Source organism: Gopherus evgoodei, chromosome 15 (assembly GCF_007399415.2).
Source record: "Gopherus evgoodei ecotype Sinaloan lineage chromosome 15, rGopEvg1_v1.p, whole genome shotgun sequence".
NCBI classification, from domain to species: Eukaryota; Metazoa; Chordata; order Testudines; family Testudinidae; genus Gopherus; species Gopherus evgoodei.
Window position 1 is genome coordinate 29,270,011 of NC_044336.1, and position 8,447 is coordinate 29,278,457.

The following is an 8,447-nucleotide window of genomic DNA, read 5'->3' on the forward strand; positions in this document are numbered from 1 at the left end:
ATTATACTTGACTTGCCAGAGGTTAAAATATAAGGCAGGCCAAAAAAGAATTTGAACAGCAACTAGCAAAAGACACAAAAACTGACCAGCAACATTTTTTTAATTATATGGGAAGCAGGAAGCCTGCCAAACAGTCGCTGGGGCCACTAGATGACTGAGGTGCTAAAGGAGCACCCAAGGAAGACAAGGCCATTGCAGAGAAACAAAATGAATTCTTTGAATCAGTCTCCACTGCAGAGGATATGAGGGAGATTCCCACACCTGAGCCATTCTTTATAGGTGACAAATCTGAGGAACTGTCCCAGATTGAGGCATCAACAACAGAAGTTTGGAACACACTGAACAGTAATAAGTCACCAGGACCAGATGGTATCACCCAAATATGAAATTGCAGAACTACTGTGGTATGTAACCTATCGCTTAAATCAGCCTCTGTACCAGATAACTGGAGGATAGCTAAAGTAATGCCAATTTTTAAAAAAGCCTCCAGAGGCAATCCTGGCAATTACAGGCCGGTAAACCTAATCTCAGTACCAGTTAGACTGGCTGAAACTATAGTAAAGAGCGGAATGATCAGACACAGCGGAACACGATACAATTGGGAAGAGTCAATATAGCTTTTGTAAAGGCAAATCATGCCTCACTAATCTATCAAAATTCTTTGAGGGGGTCAAAAAACCTATGAACAAGGGTGATCTAGTGGACATAGTGTATTTGGACTTTCAGAAACCCTTGACGAGGTCCCTCACCAAAGGCTCTTAAGCAAAGTAGGGAGTCATGGGATAAGAGGGAAGGTCCTCTCAGGGATCATTACCTGGTTAAAAGATAGGAAACAGGGTAGAAGAGTCAGTTTTCATAGTGGAGAGAGGTAAACGATGTCCCCCCAAAATCTGTACCGGGACCAGTTCTGTTCACCATAATCATCAATATAGAAAAAAGGGTAAACACTAAGGTGGCAAAGTTTGCAGATGATACAAAATTCCACAAGATAGCTAAGTCCAAAGCTGTTTGTGAAGAGTTATAAAGGGATTTCACTACACTGGGTAATTGGGCAACAAAATGGCAGATTGCATTTATCAACAATTAATTTAAAGTAATGCAAATTGGAAAACAATCCCAATTATACATTCAAAATGGAGTCTAAATTGGAAATATCTTGGCGTCATAGTGGATAGTTCTCTGAAAACATCTGCTCAATATGCAGTGGTAGTCAAAAAAAAGCCAGCAGAATGTTAGGAACCATAAAGAAGAGGATAGATAAAACAGAAAATACCATAATGCCACTATATAAATACATGGTACACCCACACCTTGACTAGTGCATACAGTTCTGGTCACCCCATCTCAAAAAAAGATACATTAGAATTGGAAAAAGTATAGAGAAAGGCAAAAAAGTGATTAGGGGTATGGAACGGTTTCCATGTGAGGAGAGATTAAACTGGTACTGTTCAGCTTGGAAAAGAGATGACTATTGTGGGAACATGACAGAGGTCTCTCTCTGTATGTATATACAAGGTTTATGAATAGTGTGGAAAAAGTAAGTGCTATTTACCCCTTCTTATAACACAAGAACCAGGGTCACCCAATGACATTAATAGGCAGTATTTCTTCACACAACATACTGTCAACCTGTGGAACTCATTACCAGGGGATGTTGTGAAGGCCAGAAGGATAACAGGGTTCAAAAAAGAATTAGATAAGTTCATGGCTGGGATCTAACCCCATGCTCTGACTGCCAGAAGCTGGGACTGTCCTAGAGTAGATGGCTCACTCGATAAATTGCCGTCTTCTATTCATTCCCTCTGGAGCATTTGGTACAAACCACTGTCAGAAGACAAGATACTTGGCTAGGGATCATTGGTCTGATCCGGTGTGGCCATTCTTATGCTCTCCTTATGTTCTTATCCTGCCAAAGGCAACACAATGAGTTGCAGGCACATCATGGTGTAGTTGCAGCTTGGAAGAGGCCTTAGAGCCAAAGCCTGCCTTCACTGTGGAGAGGCTCATGACTCTATGGGCTTTAAGTTGGGTAGCATTTGCCCTGGTGTCTTTGGCCAGCTTGCCCTCGCCACACTGATGTGTGTCCACTACCCCCACCAACCCCCAGGGGTATCACATCCCTGGGGCTCTCCAGTGTTCACAATGAGAAGTGTGCAAGGGGATACTGTGAACCTCTGGGCTCTGATTCTTTGCACCTTGGAGCCTGTGCTCTAGGCTTTTCTCTCCCTTTATTGCCCCACTCCCAACCTCTAACTTCATTCTCTCCTCTTCCTCCTGCTGACGGAGGGGATTTCAGCCAAGGCTGGTTTGTGTGTTTTTCCATGGGGCCAAGTCTCAGCATCAGGTCAATGGATCCCTCTCTATTTAGTGCTTGTAAAACTCTTTAAATTATGTCTCAACCTGGGGAAAGCCATGGCTAGGTTCTCCCTCTTACCCCAAACTTCAGTTCTAGTCTAGGACAGCATCTCCTCCATAAAGAAGCCATTCCATCACCCAACAGTGTCCATGAAGTGAGGTGTGAGTGCCCCTTGCTCTCCAGTCCAAAGTACTGCATCTTTCTCCTGAGACACAGGATGACAAGGGACACACCTGGAATCGATTGTGTCTTCTGTTCAACACATTGGAGTCTTGTCTACATGCAGCTTTTGTATTGCTTTAACTATACTGGTTTGAAACTCAGTTAAAGCTGTACAACCCTCTAATGGGGATACAGTTATACCAGCATAGCTTATTCCCATAAGTGGCCAGAAACAAACAATACCACTATAAAGGAGAGATGAGTATGTAAGGTAGTATCTTATTGGTCGATGGTTGTGTGTGATGTTGGTGGAAAGGACAAGCTGTTAAGTTCACAGAGCTCTTCTTCAGGTCTGGAGAAGGTAATCAGATCAGCCAAGCTAAATACATCATGGGAGAAATTGTTAAGCATAAGTACTTCACACATGCTGTAGGACAGTGGTTCTCAAACTTTTGTACTGGTGACCCCTTTCACATGGGAAGCCTCTGAGTGTGACCCCGCTTTATAAATAAAACCCCCTTTTAATATATTTAACACCATTATAAATGCTGGAGGCAAAGCAGGATTTAGGATGGAGGCTGACAGCCTGCAACCCCCCATATAATAACCTCGCGACCCCCTGAGGGATCCTGACCCCCAGTTTGAGAATCCGTGCTGTAGACGACCATTTAATTTTAAGTGGACAACTAATGGTTATCAAGCAGTAGGGTGTGTTACAAACTGTAGTGAGTCATCAAACCAGTGTTTCTGTTAAGGCCATGTTTTTTAGTGTCCAGCAGAGCTATAAATTAAGTTCCCAGGCTCAGATAAGGAACCTTTATACCAAGAACGGCATCTCCAGGAGGGGACTGTACAATTTAAATTTCCTGTAAAGAAATCACCACCTAACCAAACAGTGAAATTGTTTAAAAAAACAAAACAAAACAAACAAACAAAAAACAAAAACGCTGCATAAACCAGGCCTGGAACAAAAGTCAGTGTCTGCAAAATGGAAGAGTTTCTCAGTTCAGAAGAGCGCCCCCAATGGAGCAACAGAAGAGCCTGAAACAAACCTTACCACAAGGCTGCCCGCCAAATCTCCAGGGAAGATGCTCTGGAATGGGTCTCTTTAAAAGAAGTTTATTGGTCATATACAAAATAAAGAAAGCCTCATATCAACAAAACATACACTATATACAGAAATAAATTAACAACACCGCCAATGGGGCCGCAACAGCAAATCCCCGACAGTTATCAACAGATACCTATCTACAGATTGTAAAAGGACAATAATTTAGTAATAAATACTGATTATTAGCTGGACTTGGCTTTGTTATAGAAAAGCCTTGGACTGAACATTTTATTACACCCCTGTCACAGAGATCTTGCCCCCTTTTCTAGTCATTTTTTATATTTACAGATTAGATTCTGTTTAATAAAATATATATATTTTTCATTTTAGAGTCCGTTTAAAACGGAAAAGAAGCAAATACATGATTCAGAACTGAGCCTTCCAGGCCCGGTCCTCATGTTTGACACAAGCCAATATCGACACTGCAGGGCAGCATAGCCTGGGCAGCAGCCAAGGCGCCCTCGTCCTGTCACTTCGTGCTCAGGATGTTATTTCTCCAATAACATTCCAATTTGGCCAAGGGTGTAATAAACTCCAGGCAGACTGCAGTGAGGTCACACTTCAGGCAGGGCTCAGCAGTTTGGTAGCTCCTTCTCCCCTTGGACTAGGGCAGGGACTCCACTCCCACTGCTCCACCATTGGACTCTGGGAATTCATGGCAGCACAATACTGCCCTCCACTAGGGAGCAGTTCACCTGGCTGCCCAAGTGAGGAACCGGGGCTGCAGAATCATTCACACAGGCTGTACCCAGAGGTATCATACACAAGCATCCAAAGCTCACTCATGCACCCAACCTGACTGCTCCCAAAGGGAGCAAAGACAGCTGTTGAGGAGAGAGTGCTGCCCCAGCCAGGCTGCCCCTTAGCACCTGCCAGCCCTGCAGCTGAAAGGCCCAGCACTACCTCATCATCTCTGAGTGCGGAGGGGAGTCACAGTGTACTCACAGGTCCCCATCCTTCCCTTTACTATGGGGGAAGGCAGCAATGTACCCTGGCAGGAAGGGAACCTTCCTCTGAGGTGAGAGCGTTAGTGTTTGTTCCTGCCAGAAAAACCACAGCTTGAAGCACGGGGCTTCATTCAGGAAGGCACCTGCAAGCAAAAGGAGCAGTCCCCTCCCAGCGATGTCCTCCCTGTGGGCTGGTGAAAGGACAGGACACAGTCTCCATCTAGCCATTACCCTCTGGCCACTAGGGATGTGGTGGGGGGAGGGCAAGGGGGGGGACTCTGCTCATAAAAGGTTGGAAAAGATATTCCACCCCCAGCTCTTTGTAAATCCCCTCCCCCCCATGCATTTCATACCAGAGACACAGGGATGGTGGTGACCATCCCGGATCTCTCACACACACCAGCCAACCCAAGAGGAGAGTGCTCTGCATGCCCGTCCCCACCTGCATGAACCCTCTCAGAGCAGTTCTAGCTCTTGCCTGCACACTGCAGTCTGCCTCTTCCTCTCCCTAAAGAGCAATATCCATCACATTGCCTAAGCCAAGAGATCACTTTACACAATTCACCACAACATACATAAGTCCCTGTGCACATCCTGGGTGCGACAGCCACGCCTACACCCAGCCATGCGAGGGTTGATACACTTCACGGGTTTGCTTTGCAGCCAGGCCAGGAGCAAAAACCCCACCCGCTGCGTCAAAAAGGTACCAGAGAAAGAAAACACAACACCCTTCACAGCAGGAAACCAAATGAACAAGCACCTCGAAAACAAGAACTGTCACACTCTGAAATGCTATATATAAGAGAGAGAAATCAAGTGAAGGGTTGGGGGGCCTGACTCACACTGGGACAATCCATAAACACAAGAATCTGGCTGGTGCTGGGGTGAGTGGAGGAGTGCCTCCTTTAGCATAAACAAGGGATTCCCTGAACACAGGGGCAAGAAGGTATTCAGATTTGACACTTCACTAAAATCAAAGAACCAAAACCACTGACGTGGAGCACAGACCACAGGGAGCTGCCTGGAGCCCCTCCAGCACACCGGACACTGACGTGGGGCAGAGCACCAAGCACAGAGAAAGGAAGCAACTTGCCCAAGGTCACACATGGAGCCAGTGGCTGAGCCAAGAGTGGAACCCAGGAGTCCTGGCTCCGGTGCTGATTTCATTACTCCACATCACACAACCACAGCTTTGCTGTCTTTGCACCTAAATCCTCTGTTGAGATGTGATGTTACTGAACATGCCCAGTCAATCAGAGAGCTGTTTGGGATAAGAGACTAACAAGCACGATAAACAAAAATGTCAAGAAGTGGAAAAGATTCTGTCTTGAGTCAGTGTCTGCTGCCTGCTCTCTCTGTCCTCCAACACTCATGGCACCCAGCCCTAAAGCATCCTCTCCCGGTAAAGGCATGGACCAGGACTCCTCTGAAGATGGATGATGGTTTAGATGTCAGTCAGGGAGGGAAGTTCCAGGCTGTTAGATTAGGGTTGGAGTAGGACTGAAAAGGATTGGCAGCGACTAACAGGGATCTCTCTGGCCATGTATATCTTCTCAGGAAGAAGGTTGCCACCTGCTCCTTCGGTTGCACAAAAGCTGATGGGGCCTCCTCAAACCAAACCCTCTTGGAGCAAGAGCACAGCACCCATCTTGCTATATAAATACAACCCTGGCAACAGCATCCCCTGCATCCCAGGCAGGGCAGACACGCTAGGCTGGCTCAGAACTGCCTTCTGCACTCAGCTTCATGTGAGGTACCTAATTTCAAGCTGGTTCTGAGGGGAGTCTGGAATTGTTATTCTGGGATCATTTCAGGGGTCTGCAGTTGAAGAACACCCAGCGATTGGCATCTTCTGAGCAATGGGAAGACAAAAGACCCAGAAGACTGGGGAATTAAATTCCAAGGAACCGCACTGCATGCTGCGTGGTCACAAACCCTTCTGGAGAGTTACAGTCTCAGCAGGTTCCTGGGGGCTAAGACCAGAGATTGAGGACATCTACTTTTCATAATGGAGACTAGAGAAAGCCCCATGGTTTGGCAGGGGGAACATGGGGAAGGTGAGGAGACATCCCAATCCTCTCCTCTGTCCAGTGCAACTCACTGGGAAGTTCGACCCCAACAGTTTCCTCCTGGATCCCAGATCGAAGCAAACCAGAAAAAACCCTCAAGCTCCAGAGTAAGGGTGGGACTTACTGGAAAATCCTTCACAACGGACTACTGCTTTGCCCTGAGCCCGAACTTTCCAACCTGTCCTTGGCCCTCCCTCTTCTTACTGAATGCTTGGCTTTTGGCAGGCATACCTGCTTCTCAGTAAAAAGCAAAAATCTCTGACCATGAGTGGGGTGGGCTTGAAATCTGTGCCCAGCCAGATAAGGTCAGCAATACAAAACGGGCTTCTAAGCTGGTGCTGCAGTCTAGCCCAGCACCAATGACTCTGTTCCCTACACTCAGTCTTCATCCAGCAGCCCAGAGATCACCATATGGAGCTCACCATCAGCTCAGGATTGAACAAAGACTGTGAATGGCTTGCCAATTACAGAACCAGTTTCTCCTCTCTTGGTTTTCACACCTCAACTGCTAGAACAGGGCCTCATCCTCCCTGATTGAACTGACCTCGTTATCTCTAGCTTGCTTGCTAGCACACATATATATACCTGCCCCTGGATATTTCCATTATATGCATCTGAGGAAGTGGGTATTCACCCACGAAAGCTCATGCTCCAAAACGTCTGTTAGTCTATAAGGTGCCACAGGATTCTTTGCTGCTCATATGGAGCTCAGTGTACCCTGTCAGGCTGGTCTCCTCCCACTGTCCTGCCACCTGGGGATAACAATGAGCTTTAACTTCCAGGGGAACAGTTTGTGGGAAGGGATCAAGACCTTAGATAGCATCTTAGCTCCGTCGCACAGCCTTGCAAACTACATGCCAGCCTCACATACACATCACACCTAGAAGAAGCTGCACCAGGAAGTTGGGGAAGTTGGATGCAGAGGAAAGAAAGCAACTATGCCCTGGCTTCCCTTTCAGTACTATGCAGACACTCAACAGCAAGGGAGTCCATCACCAGGACTGAAGCAACTTCCTGCCATGCTCAAATGCATGAGGCTCATGGCCAGCATCTAATGAGCACTTGAAGTTCTTACTGCAGGATCTAAAAGGAAACCAAAGCCCAGAGCTATTTCCCATTAGTCTCCTCCTAAACATGACCTCTTGGAACAGTCTCCATTGCTTCACTTCCCCTGCCATCTTTCCTGCTTGAAGAGTAGCGGGAAGCAGTCGTACAACAGTCTGCCATGTTCAGGTAACAGAGCTACCAAGAACAACCTGGTTAGCAACAGCCTCCAGTAGCAGCTGTACCTCTGAGGCAGGTGGCTGCCAGCTAGGGAAACAGGCTGTTGGGCTATACAAAAGGACGGTGCAGAAGAAGAGGCTCCTGGAGATGTGGCACCATCTTTTCACACCCATCAAGTTGTTCTGACTTCAGTTTAGAAAGGTCAGGGCCCTCACTGGTTGAGGAGCAACCTTGCCTATGTGCCAAGGACCTACTGCAGGCCTAGGACAGTGCCCATGTCAATCCCTGGGAAAGCAAAGGCAGCGTGAAGACAGGACATCCAGACAGCAAAGACAGCTATTGGCACCATCACATCACAGCGCCACACAACAGCTCAGAGAGCACGGACAGCGCAACACAGTGGGAACATGAAGGAAGCCAGCGAGTTCAAGAATAAGTCACTTTTGGTACAATTGCAAAAAAGATATCAAACAGGACTTGCCTCTTTTTTGTCTTTTCTAAATTTTATAAATAAAGTCTGATAACTCTTTATAAAAACTAACCTCGGAGCCACAGGGAGTTTGCAGGAGGTCATGAGA